General features: G+C 40.1%; 1 protein-coding gene across 1 annotated transcript in view; it reads left to right on the top strand.

The window, feature by feature from the left end:
• stan (Protocadherin-like wing polarity protein stan) overlaps positions 1–18,991 on the top strand; it is a gene marked incomplete in the record, with an annotated part of 461,543 nt that overhangs the window by 275,379 nt on the left and 167,173 nt on the right. Inside the window, 1 exon segment of the mRNA XM_075310442.1 lies at positions 5,618–5,658.

Below are 18,991 nucleotides of genomic sequence, written 5' to 3'. Positions count from 1 at the left end.
AAACTGCTTAATTTCTTTTTCTGTTTGAACAGCAATTCAATTACCTACGATAATTATTTTCTCTTCATGTCAATTAGTCGGCCTCTTCAATAATAATTTGCTCAGCTGTTGATGATAGCATTTCCTTTTGCTTCATTCACCAAAAACCAAATACGATGCAAAAAGAAAAAAAAACCCAGCCAATTGAAATGGACCTATGAGAAAGCAGTTCGAGGGGCAAATCCCCATGCAACTTAAAACAGTTCCATATAGCCGAGTCTGACCAAAATCCTTGTATAGCAAAAAAAAAAACACTCTGCTCTTCTTCATAATTTTTTGCTTAAAATGAAAGCCATTCATTTCCAATTTGTTCTTTGACCAGAGAATTTTTCCACTTCATCAGTTATTGTTTTTGTTAACTCTCAAGACCAGAAATGATTCAATGTTCGGCGCACAAAAACAAAAAAACTTCAATGATATTTGAGTCGCGACTTTTGAACAGTGGCTCAAAGCTAGCAAAAGGGATAGGAAAAGGTGATGAGGTCTTGAGCGTAGAGTGCGTTTTTATCAAATTCTTTATATAAAATTAATGTCTTCAAAAGTCCGTAACAAAGTCCCCAAAGTATTTAAAATTTACTACATAACAAGCGCAAATTGAAAATCCAGAGTTATTCCAACGTTTGAAAATTTATTCCGAAGGTTCGGTATAGTGGCAGCCCGATATTTTAGGTTCACTATTCAGTTTATTGTGCTACCACAGTAGTGAACTTCTCTATGTTCAGCTCAATTACCTCCTTTTTATAGGCGACCCCGAACGACGTTCCATATGGCAGTGAAATCACTTAGAGAAGCTTTGAGATACTTAGAAATTTCACCAGTATTACTGAGATGGGATAATCCACCGCTGAACAATTTTTTGGTGTTTGGTCCAAACTGTTGTTGACTCCAAGGTGGGCATGCTAACCATTACACCACGGTGACTCCCATTTATTCCGATAAGAAAATTGTAACAGACTGATCAATCGAGATATTGGCCATCGTTAGCCACTACTTTTTCCCATCTTTCTGGCAACATAAGTATACTGCGAGGAAAAAACGAGTCTTTTTGGCCGCAATCTGTAAATTGAGCCAAATTTTGGATTCCTCGGAAATCTCATGTTATGCGTTATCGATCGGAATAAGTGGTAATCAGATGGAGAAATGTCTGGATTATACGTTGTGTGGGGACGGACTTCACATTTGAGTGTTTCTAATTGAGGTTTTACAGGCTGTGCAACATATGGACCAAAAATCACACTGTCGTGCCGTTCCAAATACTGTGGCCGTTTATCAAGCAATTCTCGGCTCAAAGACATCAATCGAAAACGATATAAATCTCCTGTGATCGTCACACCCAACTGAACCCACCTAATACACAACATAAACATTCCATGGCTATTCGGCTTTGACGTCAATGTTGGGGCATGACCGGGGTTACCATATGTTTTTATACCCACCACCATAGGATGGGGGGTATATTAACTTTGTCATTCCGTTTGTAACACATCGAAATATTGCTCTAAGACCCCATAAAGTATATATATTCTGGGTCGTGGTGAAATTCTGAGTCGATCTGAGCATGTCCGTCCGTCCGTCTGTTGAAATCACGCTAACTTCCGAACGAAATAAGCTATCGACTTGAAACTTGGCACAAGTAGTTGTTATTGATGTAGGTCGGATGGTATTGCAAATGGGCCATATCGGTCCACTTTTACGTATAGCCCCCATATAAACGGACCCCAAAATTTGGCTTGCGAGGCCTCTAAGAGAAGCAAATTTCATCCGATCCGGCTGAAATTTGGTACATGGTGTTAGTATATGGTCTCTAACAACCATGCAAAAATTGGTCCACATCGGTCCATAATTATATATAGCCCCCATATAAACCGATCCCCCGATTTGGATTGCGAGGCCCCTAAGAGAAGCAAATTTCATCCGATCCGGCTAAAATTTGGTACATGGTATCAGTATATGGTCTCTAACAACCATGCTAAAATTGGTCCACATCGGTCCATAATTATATATAGCCCCCATATAAACCGATCCCCCGATTTGGCTTGCGAGGCCTCTAAGAGAAGCAAATTTCATCCGATCCGGCTGAAATTTGGTACGTGATGTTAGTATATGGTCTCTAACAACCATGCAAAAATTGGTCCACATCGGTTCATAATTATATATACCCCCCATATAAACCGATCACCAGATTTGACCTCCGGAACCTCTTGGAAGACCAAAATTCATCTGATTCAGTTGAAATTTCGTACGTGGTGTTTATATATGGCCTCAAACTCCCATGCAAAAATTGGTCGATATCGGTCCATAATTATATATAGGCCCCATATAAACCGATCCCCAAATTTGACCTCCAGAGCCCCTTGGAAGAGCAAAATTCTTCCCATTCGGTTGGAATTTGGTACGTGATGTTAGTATATGGTATCCAACAACCATGCAGGAATTGGTTCCTATCAGTCCATAATTATATATAGCTCCCATATAAACCGATCCCCAGATTTGACCTCCGGTGCCTTTTGGAGAAGCAAAATTCATCCGATCTGCTTGAAATTTGGTACGTGGTGGTAGTATATGATATTTAACAACCATGCCAATAGTGGTCCATATTAGTCCATAATCGTACATAGCCCCATATAAACCGATCCCGAGATTTGGTTTTGGAACCTCTTGGAGGAGCAAATTTCATTCGAGTGAGTTGAAATTTGGTAGATTGTGCTAGTATATGGTCGTTAAAAACCATGCTTAACTAGGTCCATATCGGTCTATAGTTATATATGGCCCTCAGATAAATCGATCCCCAATCACACAAAAATTGGTCCATATCAAGTTCATAATTGTATATAGCCCCCATATTAGCGACCCCCATATTTCAATTCTGGCTCTCTACGTACAAAAAGTCCATATCGATTCGTAATTATTTGTAGACTATACATAACTTTTTTGTCTAATATATACCATGTATGGACAAAATCACAATTTAGAAAACGATGTTAAGAAGTTTTAAGATACCACAACCCAAGTAATTCGATTGTGGATGATAGTCTTTCGTAGAAGTTTCTACGCAATCCATGGTGGTGGGTACATAAGATTCGGCCTGGCCGAACTTGCGGCCGTATATACTTGTTTTCGCTTGTGATTGTCATAGTGGATGCACTTTTCATCACTAGTAACGAGCAGCTGTTAGCAAGCTTCGTACCAATGATATTTCTTGGACACGATGTAAATGACACAAAGTGGTGAAAAAAAACTGGTAAAAGAATTCGGTCGACTGAATTGAAAACACTTCGTATCAACTACCCTGTACAAAATTTTTATCTAACTCTGTCCTCTGGAATCATACGAATTTACGTATTGTTTTAGTTTAGATTGAACTTATTTCGTACGGTTAGGTTAGGTTAAAAAGAGGATTCAGGTTGCCCTGTGTTGGCTGATACACCCAGAGAAGGAATATGATCACCTCAAACATATTTCAAGAGCAAAATGTTATATTTGGATGGTGACCATGTAACATGTTCGCTGCAACCATGTTATTTTCTTGGAAATTATGTATCTGGTTTCGGAAAGCATGTTATGTTTGCCTAGAAAACAACATTTTTGCGACAAACATGCTTCATGGTCACCATCCAAAAATAACATTTTGCTTCTGAAACATGTTTGAGGTGATCATATTCCTTCTCTGGGTGTATACTCCTATGAAAATATGCGGCTTGCAGTACACTCTAACTTTTACTCTCTGGCGTACCTTTCTATTATTCCTGGTACTATGTGCCTCTAAATAATGCCCTAATTTGTTTCCCAGTTGGGCCAGATCGAGAATTATGTCTTCAGCAACATGGTCAACTCCTTGCCTAGTAAAGATAGGGCAGTGACAAGGGTAGTGTTCTTATCATCCTCAAAACACACCCTCTTCCGCAGCTTCTATTCGGCGCAAATGTCCACTTAATTCTAGGTGCTCACTCATTATTCCCATGGCCATACTCGCCTTGAGTATTTCTCCAGTCTTTTTCATGTATGGGCACCCCATAATATTTTCGTTGCATTAGTCCACATCGCGTTGCCTTTAAGTTCACTTCCCTATGTGTTCTAACTTTAATCGCCAGTTCATTTCTCTTATTCCGGCATGTCTCGGCACCCTTATGATGCGGATGCTACCGTATTCCGAAAATTCACTGATCATGCTTTTGCATTCCAATAAGGTTTGCGATCGAACCGTAAACACGAATTGTGGCCTCGTGTTATTTCCCTGCCATTTACCACTTCCATTATGGCACGAGTTTCTGACTGCACAAGTCAGGGAATATATGGGAGAATAGGATCGTATGGATCCCTTACATATACGCCCAGTCCAGTCTTTACACCCATCTTCGATCCAAGGGTGTAGCAGCTATTTCTCTATGGTTCTGATCTGGATGCCCATTCTCCCAGGACCATTTTACTGGGGTCAGAATATCACTCTCTGCAGCTATGGCCACCTCAAGTATATGATCATGGATTGTTGGGGCATCCGCTATTTCACCCACCGTCTCCCCAATTATTCTTTGAAGGTTCGTCATGTTTCGTGTCTGGAGAATATCTTCAAACTCATCACAGCCATGGCGGCTACGCTGTTGGGCTGAATCTTCGTAGGTTTTAAGTCCAGTTAACGGCTACAAAACTCTGATTGGCGTGGTCTTCATTGTCCCCGTTATGCAAAACAACATGTCCGTTGGATCCGTTGAAAAAATTTCTATGTTGCAATTCCTCTCCATTGATGTCCAGCAGACTATCGACTATGGAACGCTATATAATCCACTTTCTTTTGAAGTAGTTCCAGAAATATCCCATCGGGTCCGGGTGACTTAAATGGTAAGAAGTTCCTCATATCCCCTTTGACCATTTCAATCGCTGTGGTAATGTCCTGGCTGTCCTTTTGTTTCTAACAGAGGTTACTTCCGGACTGTTTAGGTATAGTGGCAGCCTGATATTTCAGGATCACTTAGACCATTCAATCCATTGTGATACCACAGTGCTGATACGCACTTAGAGAAACTTTGATACATCCAGAAATGTCACCAGCAATCCTGAGAGGGGATAATCCACCGCAGAAAATCTTTTTGGTGGTTGGTCGAAACTGGGTTTTTAACCCACGACACTGTGTATGCCAGGCGGGCATGCTAACCGTTGCACTATGGTGGTTCCGGACTGATACACATCGACAAAAATGAGTGTCCATCATGAGTCTTAACCTATCCTCTATACTCCACTCCAGAAGCATTCTAAACGATTATTCATTATCGAAGTCTCAGTAACGCTGTCTTCTTGGCCGCAGAACAACTTCCAGGAATTTCGTTTCGCTACCCTTGTAATGTTATTGTATTCTCTGAGCCTGCTGCGATAAACACGCCAGTATATATTCCGTGCTTTTTGAAACTTGTCCTATTGTAAAGTCTTCGGAACTCTTTCCTCGCCATTACACCCACCGGCTCCCCTATTATCCCTTGATGGTTCGTCATGTTTCTTTTTTCCTTGCCATTTCAAACTTCGTTACAGTCTTGCAATAATTCATAATTTAATTTTCATCAAAACTCTTTTTTTTTTTTCATTGCAGATTTCTCAACGGATTTTATAATTATCAACACTGATAAACTGGTAAGTTATAAATTTGGAATAATTGTTTTCCGAGATACAGGTTCATAAGTAAGCGGTTTTATAGGTACAGCATTGTCCTTGGTGGAAGAGCACCTAAGATTAGTGAAGACGAGAGGGATTGCCATTTTGTTTCATATACCGGCAGCGATAAAAGTGAAACGGTCAAATGTCATATTTCTCATTTAATATAACTTTTCAATTTCGTTATCTCTTGCCATGCAATCCAAGCGACAAAAATTTATGTTAAAATTGAAAAAAAAACTACACTAATTAATACCATTTACTTTTCTAACCTCGTCATGGAATTCTGTTATAAAACTTTGGTCGGTTACCCAATTTGCATAGAAAAATGAAACTTGGACAAATTTACTTAATTTGCTTTCATGATGATAGAAAGTCTCCAAACATATTTCCCTTTTAATTAAACTAATTCAGTTTATAAACTGTTCGAAAAAGAAGAGTGCAGATGATTGTGTTCTTCATTCTCAGTTCTGAACTGGAAACTTGGGTTTTTACGGTTCCTATGAAGAGAAAAGAAATTTAAGGAAAAAGGTAAATATTTACAGGCTTTTTTAGACTTACTTTCTCTTAAAATATTCAAGTTTTTCTGTTTGGACTTTTTTATATGTATAAAAACCGAAAAGATTCTTTCGTTGAAGATGTGGAAATTGCAACATGACCGGATAAACGTAAAACCCAAAAAAGCATAACTAGAACAAATCCAATTATCATCATTTAAATTTATGAAAGGTAAAAGAAATCAAGCTAAATGAAAGGGAAGACAAAAATCATGCCAAAGGCCAAAAATTCTCTACCAGCACCATGGTAAAATAAAAATTCATGATATCCAAATTGGAAAGAAAATTATTATTTTTTTTTTTCAATTGAACATTGGACTATCATAAAATGTGGTTCGCATAACGTAGTTTCATACACTTAAAAAAATCAACAATTTAATTTTGCGGGTAAGGATAGGAAAATCCTTTATGCACCCGCCCTTGGGGCATGATTTCCACATTGGGACAGCTTTCGCATTACTTCGAGGTGGACCCCACATGGTGACCATCTTCTTTTAAACCTCATCCAGACTAAAGCTTACATTATTCATGTCGCCGTATCCGTGGCAACTTTTTCCTCTCACTTTGTACCATCTTGCACTTATATTTTTCGGAGTGACATGCTCCATTTCATCTTCAAGCGCTCTCCAGAGTTCTGTCGACCTCCTACATCTAAAAAATGTATTCTCGGCATCATCTGTGACTAATTCTCATAAATACAGTTGACGTTATCGTAGCAGCTTTTTGCGTTGGGCACTGCAAGGGTTACTTACATTTTTCTAGGGCCTTGTATCATATATCAAAACTCGGTCCTAAAGATAGTCATTCAATACTCCCGTCAAAAATTTCGGTATGTGAAATATTGACTGTAGGGTGTATATTACGTCTGCCCACCTTAGGATGTTGAAAGCGTTTGTAATATCTAGCGTCGATAGTAGATCTATAAATCTCGACGTATGGCTGCACTTTTATGTGGCCCGGACAGCATCGGATACTTCCTTAAGGGCTCCTAGTTTCGATTTCCCAGGTCTTAATCCGTATTATCTAGCGAACAGATCCCCAAGAGTCGTGATAGCCTCGTTAAGACTTTGTTTGATGAGCCGTTCGAATAGTTTTCCAGCATGCACAATGGTCTGTACGACGATAAGAACGCTTTGTCTCCCTTGTTGTTAAGAACTAGTATTTGTTCTTTACACACATACCTTCTATTAGGCAGCTGTTGCATGCAGCAAACAGAGTCTCGGGTCACTTGGTTGCTATTTGTTTAATTATCTCTGCAGTTATGCCATCAGGACAAGGTGCTTCCTTATCCTTGAGGCCTTCAGCGGCATTTTACAGTTCCTCTGTTATAAAAACAGGGATGTTTGTGAGCGCTTCTGTATCGTTCTCGTCTTCTCTGATCTCATGTCTTCGGAATATAGTTTCCACGATGCTTCGCATTTCATGCTCGTCCTAGTACGTCTTGACCTGGTGTATTTCCTCTTGGTTTTTATACAGTTAAAGTCCCTGCTAACATATAACCAGATCTGGAAGTGAGCATTACATGGGAGTTACTTAACTCCGCAGCATCTTAGAATCGTGGAATTCGCTATCCGCACCTTTATGGGTGCCTACAAGTTTGAGACCATATTGCAGTTATTCCAGTCTCGTCTTCGATCCAAAACTTTTTTCAACCTCTTTCATAATCTGGGGCAGGATAGCTTGTACTTCGTTTGATCTGTGTCTGTTTGCTTGTAGGTTAGGTGGCAGCCCGATGTATCAGGCTCACCTAGACTATTCAGTCCATTGTGATACCACATTGGTGAACTTCTCTCTTATCACTGAGTGCAGCCCGATTCCATGTTAAGCTCAATGACAAGGGACCTCCTTTTTATAGCCGAGTCCGAACGGCGTTCCACATTGCAGTGAAACCACTTAGAGAAACTTTGAAACCCTCAGAAATGTCACCTGCATTACTGAGGTGGGATAATCCACCGCTGAAAAACTTTTTGGTGTTCGGTCGAAGCAGGAATCGAACCCACGACCTTGTGTATGCAAGGCGGGCATGCTAACCATTGCACCACGGTGGCTCCCTCTGTTTGTTTTTGTTTTTGTAAGAACTGCATTACTTGTTATTTACCTTGGGCATATGATCAGTCACTTTGCACTAGCCTTTAGAGCAATATTTCATCTTGTCGCTCGTCCTTCCACATTTTATGCAGAGACCCATTCCCTTTCTCTCTAGTCATTTGCAATCTCATTCCATGTGTCGCGCTTCAAATCAAAGGATACAGCGGAGTTTAACTGTCCACACGACAGTTAAAGGAGTTTAACTGTCCATACGACAGTTAAACTCCTTGTCTCCTTACGAAGCATATTTGCATCGGCTTCCGGGAGTTAGACAAGGCCTTCTTATGTTATCTGAAGTTTTTCGCCGTAGTCGTACAGTCATGTCTTAATTAGGTGTCACTTTCTAATAGACTCTCTTACTTATTCTTCTGTCGTGAATGCATCCAGGTCTTGTATCTCCATGTGGCGTTGGTCTTAGTGGTTTAAAAAACTGCCTTATTCTTCTGTGTGCCCGTGATAGCCTCACGGAAGGTCTCTTTGCCTTTTCCAAAACTAAAAGAATGGAGCCAAGCTTAGTATTCCGTTCACAACCTCAGTTTCCCTTGGATTCACCTTATCCCTCAAACTCTCAAAACGTGCGCATAACAGCGACCGTAAAAGACTTTATAGTGACCGCATATAGTGATCGGGGCATTCGCTTGGCCCGTTTCTCGTTAGTTTCCCTTCGGTTTCTTCCTGATCGCGCCTATAAACTTTGTGTCCGAAGCTTTATTTACCACCGTTGGTACCAACACTTCGTTCGATCTCTTTTTGCGTTTTTTTTCTGGACTTCGCCTGTTTTGTGGGTGTCTGAAGTGTTGGCATATCTGCCCCAAGATCCCCATGAATCTTTCTCGATATACTGGTTTCCCTTTCTTTCTCTGACATCTTCCAGGTTAGTAACCGTTACCATCAAGAAGTTCGTCTATCACAAAGACTCCGTTTTGAACATCCCTACTAATGCCACAAGATCCCCATGAATCCTTTCCGGTATACTAGCTTCCCTTTCTTTTTCTGCCATCTACCTCGTTTTTCGCTAGTTACTGATAACATCACGTAGTTCGTCTATCTCGGAGACTCCGTTTTGAACATCCCTACTAATATTCTGGTGTCTAGTAATTGCGGCCTTCAACGTGCAGAACTTGAACTGACACTTACCTAAGGCTTCCTCTCGGATTTTCTCGTTTTCATAATGAACTCGTGTTTCGGATGATGTAGTTTGAATGAGTTCCCTCCGATTGGGGATATTCTACGGATTACTCGGTCGGTTACGCGTTCCTTGGGGTTGGGATCTTCTATAATCCCACGTGGTGTGACGGTGGGACTCTTCATTTTTATCGGGGCCTAAAGCTACTTCTAAAGATTGATGGTAGCTCGCTATCTCCTACTGTCCCATATATTGAATTCTTTGTAGGACTATTCATTCGCTATAGGTTCCAAGGAGGAGACATTATCTATGCCCGATAATGCAGTTGCACTTTGAAGTGAACCCGAGGGTCCCTATGCAATCAGTGAAGTTCTCTCGAGTGTTGCCACAAGACCTTATGGGTACTTGTGTTCAGAGCCAAGTCGGTCACAAATCTGAATGTCGTCTCAACAGAACCTAAATTAATGATAACGTGACACAGATCGATCTCCAAGCCCGGCCAGGGTTTTAATGGGACGTGGGCAGTTGTGACATTGGCCTGAAAGCCATTTCCCAGGTTCTCAGGTAGCAAAATGCCTAAATTGTTGGTTCTATTTCGCATCAATACCATTCTTATATTCTCCTTGTTTGGTTATGGAGTCCACGGCGGTATCACTCCCCTTACTGCGCCTATCTATAGGGCACCCTTTTGGGAGGATACCTACTTAACTGGTGGCATCCGATCACCATGTCGTAAAGACGCCCTCGGATATACTTGCCTTTTTTATATTATGTCCTCAGTCTTGGTGGGGGCTGTTTACCTTCCACTGCTGACTGTAGATGTCGCCAGTAGCTTGAGCCCATTGCCATCATTTTATCTTATTTTAATTAAATAATAATTTAATTTTATTTTCTGTTTTTGTTTTCCTCTTCGAAGTTCTGTTTATGTTTTTTTCTGTGTGTTATTGGATCAAATGTGCAACTGATTTGTAGTGGCAGCAGTCGATAGTATGAGAAATTATCTCTAATTATTCAAAATAGTCCAATTTGTAATGGAAAGTATTCTTCTTAAAATGCAGATAATTAGTTTTTAAATTGGTAAACTGTCTAGTAATAATTTTTGTTTTAACATATCATTCCCAAATATACTTTGAGGAATGTATTTGCATTTCTTATAACATGTGAAGTGGCTATAGTGGTACAATAGTATCTGTATATCAAACTGGACATCCAGATATGCAAAAATCCCTGAAAATGACGAAAATGATAACCTCAGCCAAGGCGTGTCTGTTTAAGTCCAAGCAAAAACCGATAAATGGAACAATTTAGCGTTTTTGCAAATGATGATGATGCATCAAACGAAAAACCTAAAAAGATTGTTCAAATTCTAGGAAACTAGAGCACATATTCCAAAGTGAATTCAATCAGTTTTTCGTTAAGACAAAACTTTTTTCTTGCAATCGTTTCAAAAATAAAACTTGAAAAGCGTTTGCAATGCAAATTGGTCATTGGTTTTGAATTCAGTTGGGTGTTGCATAGAAACGAATGACAGGATACTCTTTGAATATCCACATACGTTTACGATTAGTCCTTACATTCATGTTGGAAGTAGAAATGCATGAAATTGGATTTGTTACAATGTTGGACATTCTGATGTGACCCCAAAAATGCTTAAAGTTAAATTCAGAGTTGTTGAAGAGTGCAGAGGCGATTACAGCATTAAACTTTCAAAAAAGTCTACCAAAAATTTGGAAAACCATAAGAAATTGGTTCAGTTTGCTTCTTACTCTAACGACAATAAGAAAAACGAACGAAGGTTAGGATAAAGTGGCAGCCCTATTTAGTTTCAGCCTCACTTAGACCATTTCGAACGAACGAAATTTTTATTTTAAATTTAAAAATAATTTTATAAAATGAGTAAATGTTTGCTTAATTTTGTCCGTCCTGATCTTTATATGATGCTAAAGACAAATAATTCAGATTTCAATTCATATGAGATACGTTATTTCATCTGAATATTTTGTATCCTCTAAAACTCAAACAAAAATGGTTCTTATTAATCCAAAAGGTGATGTATCCTCCATATGGGCCGAACCACTGTTCACTTCCCTCGAAGTGACCAGTGGTTAGTGTTTCTGCTGCGCGATCACGAGACAATCGAATAGGTGAATCCGTCGTTAAATAAATCGTATAGTCATGTCTTAATTAGGTGTCTTTGTCACTTTCTAATAGACTCCCTTACTTTTTCTTCTGTCGTGAGTGCATCCAGGTCTTGTATCTCCATGTAACGTTGGTCTTAATAGTTTGAAAAACTGCCTTATTCTTCAGTATGCCCGTGATAGCCTTACGGAAGGTCTCTTTGCCTCCTCATGGAGCCAAGCTTATTCCCCTCAGTTTCCCTTGGATTCACCCTTCCTTGGATTATCCCTCAAACCCTCAAAACGTCCGCATAACCGTGTCCATCACAAGGCTTTCTAGTGACCGCATCGGTGCATTCGCTTGGCTCCTTTCTCGTGGTTTCCGTTTCTCCGAATCACTGTTCACTTCCATCGAAGTGACCAGTGGTTAGTGTCTCTTTTCCGCGATCACAAGACAATCGAATAATGAATCCCCACGCAGTTTGTTTTCTTTCGCATTGAAACCCATCTTAGGTTAGGTTAGGTGGCAGCCCGATGTATCAGGCTCACTTAGACTATTCAGTCCATTGTGATACTACATTGGTGAACTTCTCTCTTATCACTGAGTGCTGCCCGATTCCATGTTAAGCTCAATGACAAGGGACCTGCTTTTTATAGCCGAGTCCGAACGGCGTTCCACATTGCAGTGAAACCACTTAGAGAAGCTTTGTAACCCTCTGAAATGTCACCAGCATTACTGAGGTAGGATAATCCACCGATGAAAAACTTTTGGTGTTCGGTCGATGCAGGAATCGAACCCACGAGCTTGTGTATGCAAGGCGGGCATGCTACCACTGCACCACGGTGGCTCCCGAAACCCATCTTAGTGACCTTTCAAGGGCATCGGTAATCTTGTGTTCCGATCTTGCTCATCGGTAATCTTAGCTCCGAATTGTGTTCCGATGGCTGTCGAAGTTTTGACCTGTGTAACGAACGTGGTCGCGGTCATGGTCATTCGCGAATAACACGTGTTCTTGCTTTTGTTTCCATTGAATTTGTCGCCGTGCTCTGTGTTCCGAACGCGGTCACATTCACGTCACTTTTCCGTTGTCTCATCCACGTTATCGCGACTTGTGTTCTGAACGCGGTCACTGTCACGCCAATTCCTTTTATTTGTCTCCGTCACGTTCTTCGACTTGTGTTCCGAAAGCGATCACAGCCACGAAATAGTTCTAACCGTAGTATCCCAGTCAAGGGCAACACCAAGGTCATTCTCCAACATCTCGTTTTGTCCACAGTTACACGACAGGGTTTCCTTTCACTCCATATTGCGAATTTCTACCGCGAAGATTAGCCACGACTGCCACAATCACGTGGTTACAACCCTCGCATTCACGTCCGCATAGTTTTGTGTTCCGACCCCTGTCACGCATAGAATACCTTTACCACGCTCAAATTGTGTTCCGAACTCGTTCACGGTCACCTCATTTTCTTGCCTTCGCTGCCACCTGTGTTCCGAACTCGACCATAATTGCGTTTTCCCTCAGTAACCTCGTTTCCAGCCAAGGTCATTGACAAGGTCAACCCCGGCCATCCAACGTAATAGCTTTGAAAGAGCCCCGGTTTCCTTCTCACCTGCACATCGTTCGAGTTCCGACCATGGTCGCGGTCAGAATCCACCGCCACTGCTTCAAAATTTCACTGTGTTCCCATCTAGGTCACCGTCCCGGCCGCCGTCTTCACTGCCTTCTATTCCAGCCGCCCTACCCTTCTCGCCATCAAACGTCATCGTACCCACGCGAAGGCATGTATCCTTTTACTCGATACAGGCCTGCAGCAGCCAACTATCACTCAACCCGGCCAAGTCATCAGTATCCCAAGGATCATTCCCTTGTTATTCGAACATAGACGAAACTAATAAAGTACCAATTTAAACCAAACATTGTCGTTTTCTTGCACTGTCACTTTCCCAATAAAATTCTGTGGCGGACCCTTTCCCCCGCGAGCTAACCCCAGCAGACGGAGGAAAGTCGTCGTTACACCATATTCTATCGGGGAAGGGGACATCCGTGCTTTAAGTCGAGAAGTTACACATCCTCTTTGCAGGAATTTGTGAAAATGTGAAGTTTTCCAATTTTCTTGAAATGTGCTAGGAAGGTGGGGTGTAGTTTTAATTTGTATACCCTCCACCATAGGATGGGGGTATATTAACTTTGTCATTCCGTTTGTAGCACATCGAAATATTACTCTAAGACCCCATAAAGTATATATATATATTCTGGGTCGTGGTGAAATTCTGAGTCGATCGGAGCATATCCGTCCGCCCGTCTGTTGAAATCACGCTAACTTCCGAACGAAACAAGCTATCGACTTGAAACTTGGCACAAGTAGTTGTTATTGATGTTGGTCGGATGGTATTGCAAATGGGCCATATCGGTCCACTTTTACGTATAGCCCCCATATAAACGGACATCCAAATTTGGCTTGCGGGGACTCTAAGAGAAGCAAATTTCATCCGATCCAGCTGAAATTTGGTACATGGTGTCAGCATATGATCTCTAACAACCATGCAAAAATTGGTCCACATCGGTCAATAATTATATATAGCCCCCATATAAACCGATACCCCGATTTGGCTTGCGGAGCCTCTAAGAGAAGCAAATTTCAACCGGATCGGCAAGCCATGGTGTTAATATATGGCCTTAAATACCCACGCAAAAATTGGTCGAAATCGGTCCATAATTATATATAGCCCCCATATAAACCGATCCCCCGATTTGACTTGCGGAGCCTCTAAGAGAAGCAAATTTCATCCGATCCGGCTGAAATTTTGTACATGGTGTTAACATATGGCCTCAAACACCCATGCAAAAATTGGTCGAAATCGGTCCATAATTATATATAGCCCCCATATAAACCGATGCCCAGATATGACCTCCGGTGCCTTTTGGAGAAGGAAAATTCATCCGATCTGGTTGAAATTTGGTACGTGGTGGTAGTATATGATATTTAACAGCCATGCCAAAAGTGGTCAATATCAGTCCATAATAAGTGGTCAATATCAGTCCATAATCATATATAGCCCCCATATAAACTGATCCCGAGATTTGGTTTTGGAGCCTCTTGGAGGAGCAAATTTCATCCGAGTCAGTTGAAATTTGGTACATTGTGCTAGTATATGGCCGTTTACAACCATGCCTAACTTGGTCCATATCGGTCTGTAGTTATATATAGCCCTCAGATAAATCGATCCCCAATCACACAAAAATTGGTCCATATCAAGTTCATAATGTTATATAGCCCCACAATTTAGAAAACGATGTTAAGAAGTTTTACTATACCACAACCCAAGTAATTCGATTGTGGATGACAGTCTTTCGGAGAAGTTTCTATGCAATCTATGGTGGAGGGTACATAAGATTCGGTCTGGCCGAACTTACTGCCGTATATAGGTTAGGTTAGGTGGCAGCCCGATGTATCACGCTCACTTAGACTATTCAGTCCATTGTGATACCACATTGGTGAACTTCTCTCTTATCACTGAGTGCTGCCCGACTCCATGTTAAGCTCAATGACAAGGGACATCCTTTTTATAGCCGAGTCCGAACGGCGTTCCACATTGCAGTGAAACCAATTACAGAAGCTTTGAAACCCTCAGAAATGTCACCAGCATTACTGAGGTGGGATAATCCTCACGGCCGTATATACTTGTTTGTTATTTGCACGGGAGGAGAAGCTCCTTCTTGCCAGACATTTCTAAGTAAACAGCTCAAATTTACATTTGCTAACAGAAAACATAGAGGATGCTATTTATTTTCCCCTAGACCGAAATTAAAAAAAAAACAAGTATATACGGCCGTAAGTTCGGCCAGGCCGAATCTTATGTACCCTCCACCATGGATTGCGTAGGAACTTCTACTAAAGGCTGTCATCCACAATCGAATTACTTGGGTTGCGATAACACTTGCCGATGGCAAGGTATCGTAAAACTTTTTAACACTGTCTTCTAAATTGTAAGTTAGTCCATAAGGGGTATATATTAAACAAAAACTAGTATATACGGCCGTAAGTTCGGCCAGGCCGAAGCTTATGTACCCTCCATCATGGACTGCGTAGAAACTTCTTCTAAACACTGCCATCCACAATCGAATTACTTAAGTTGCGGTAACGCTTGCCGATGGCAAGGTATCTCAAAACCTCCTAACACCATCTTCTAAATTGTATGTAAGTCCATACGTGGTATATATTAAATCAAAAAAGAGCGATCCAATACATATATAATTCAGTTTGACAAAGTAGACATACAAGTTTGACAAAATGTTCTACAGAAATAACATTTTAACAAAATTTTCTATAGAAATAAAATTTTCACAAAATTTTCTATAGAAATAAAAATTTTGACAAAATATTCTGTAGAAAGAAAATTTTGACAAAAATTTCTACAGAAATAAAATTTTAACAAAATTTTCTATATAAATAAACTTTTGACAAAATTTTCTATAGAAATAAAGTTTTGAAAATGATGAAAATTTGATTATGAACCGAATAAAATGTTAACAAAATTTTCTCTACAAATAAAATTTTGACAAAATTGTCTATAGAAATAAAATTTTGACAAAATTGTCTATAGAAATAAAATTTTGACAAAATTTTCTATAGAAACAAAATTTAGGTAGATTATTTTTGGCTCTAGTGGCAACCATGATTATGAACCGATTGTGTGATTGGACCAATTTTGGTATGGTTGTTAGCGACCATATACCACGTTCCTAATTTGAACCGGATCGGATGAATTTTGCTCCTCCAAGAGGCTCCGGAGGTCAAATCTGGAGAACGTTTTATATGGGGGCTATATATAATTATGGACCGATATTGACCAATTCTGGCGCGCTTGTTAAAGATCATATACTAACACCATGTTCCAAATTACAACCGGATTGGATGAAATTTGCTTCTCTTGGAGACTTCGCAAGCCAAACCTGGGGATCGGTTTATATGGGGGCTATATATAATTATGAACCGATGTGGACCAATTTTTGCATGGTTGTTAGAGACCATATACCAACACCATGTACCAAATTTCAGCAGGATCGGATGAAATTTGCTTCTCTTTGAGGCTCCGGAACCCAAATATGTGGATCGGTTTATATGGGCGCTATATATAATTATGGACCGATGTGGACCAATTTTTGCACGGTAGTTAAAGACCATATACCAACACCATGTACCAAATCTCAGCCGGATCGGATACAATTTGCATCTCTTTGAGGCTTCGCAAGCCAAATCTGGAGATCGGTTTATATGGGGTCTATATATAATTATGGACTGATGTGGACCAGTTTTTGCATGGTTGTTAGAGACCATATACCAACATCATGTACCGGATTTCAGCCGGATCGGATGAAATTTGCTTCTCTTTGAGGCTCCGCAAGCCAAATCTGGGGATCGGTTTATATGGGGGCTATATATAATTATGGACCGATGTGGTCCAATTTTTGCATGATTGTTAGAGATTATATACCAACACCATGTACAAAATTTCAGCCGGATCGGATGAAATATGCTTCTCTTAGAGGCTCCACAAGCCAAATCTGGGGATCGGTTTATATGGGGGCTATATATAATTAAGGACCGATATGGACCAATTTTTGCATGGTTGTTAGAGACCATATACCAACATCATGTACCAAATTTCAGCCGGATCGGATGAAATTTGCTTCTCTTTGAGGATCCGCAAGCCAAATCTGAGGATCGGTTTATATGGGGGCTATATACAATTATGGACCGATGTGGACCAATTTTTGCGTGGTTATTAGAGACCATATAGTAACACCATGTACCAAATTTCAGCCGGATCGGATGAAATTTGTTTCTCTTTTAGGCTCCGCAAGCCAAATCTGGGGATCGGTTTATATGGGGGCTATATATAATTATAGACCGATGTGGACCAATTTTTGCATGGTTGTTAGAGACCATATACCAACACCATGTACCAAATTTCAGCAGGATCGGATGAAATATGCTTCTGTTAGAGGCTCCACAAGCCAAATCTGAGGGTCCCTTTATATGGGGGCTATACGTAAAAGTGAACCGATATGGCCCATTTTCAATACCATCCGACCTACATCGATAACAACTACTTGTGCCAAGTTTCAAGTCGATAGCTTGTTTCGTTCGGAAGTTAGCGTGATTTCAACAGACGGACGGACGGACATGCTCAGATCGACTCAGAATTTCACCACGACCCAGAATATATATACTTTATGGGGTCTTAGAGCAATATTTCGATGTGTTACAAACGGAATGACAAAGTTAACATACCCCCATCCTATGATGGAGGGTATAAAAATCCACTTTGTGAGTGGAAACCAAATTCATTCATTCAGACCTAGAACTACCTCAATTAGGAAAAGTTCGCTTAACGTAATGTTAGTGTCAAAGTTAGTGTAGATTTAGTAATTATCAAACTTTTTTTGATGGTAACTCACAATTCAATGACTATTTCCCTCTGTATCGTTGCGATTGTCTCGATTTTTTAATGTACATAGAATAACATAAAAATTGTATTAAATTGAACTACAATAGTTGGATATTTGAAATAGTTGTGGTAAACTTTCTAGTTTTTCATTGTTAGTTCCCAAAAGCAATTTCATATGTACGAAGGGGACCAAAGTGCATGACTAGAAAAAATTTACAAAGCCAAAAACTATTTTTTTTTTAATTTTTATTATTTCGAAATAGAATACAAAACAAAAACCTCTAAAATGGTAAAGAGAACACAAAAAAATCTAATAATAAAAGTTATTCTGCTAGGGTAAGCAGATCTTTGCAGAAACTAAAAACAATACCAATGGCAAGACACGTTCGAAAAGTTGAGCGGTGCTGACTATATTATACCCTTCACCACAATGTAGACCAAAATTCTTGATCTCATCTCAACTGCTTCAAAATTTGTTGGGAACTATATAAAGTTTTATATTCCCTTAAATAAATATTTAAATCTGAACCGATTTGGAGAAAAATTTTTTCCATCACTAGACTTCAAATTTAACGAAACACAATTTTAGTAAAAATCAAGTAAGCAAAGTTGGGCGGAGCCGACTATATCATACCCTAAACCACCCCTACTGAATTAGTAAACATAAGCATTTGTGGGGTATCATTGAAATAGGGTTAGGAGTCAAACCATATCTTCATATTTAAGAAAATTAAGTGGTACATGTTTATGGGATCTTTATCTCAATCTGAACAGAAGACCTATAAGTCAAAATAAAATCGGCTACATTTAAATTTGAAATTTGAGTGGCAACCCTACGGGAAATGGATCAACCACAGGACCGGTACACAAGGCCGTAGCCAGGATTTTAATTCGGGGGGGGGGGGGGGGGGGGGGGGGGGGGGGGGGGGGTTCAACTTTAAAAAAAAAAATATTCATATAATCTCAT

The sequence above is a fragment of the Haematobia irritans genome, chromosome 5 (assembly GCF_050003625.1).
Source record: "Haematobia irritans isolate KBUSLIRL chromosome 5, ASM5000362v1, whole genome shotgun sequence".
NCBI lineage: Eukaryota > Metazoa > Arthropoda > Insecta > Diptera > Muscidae > Haematobia > Haematobia irritans.
This window is presented reverse-complemented; position numbering and strand designations above follow the sequence as displayed.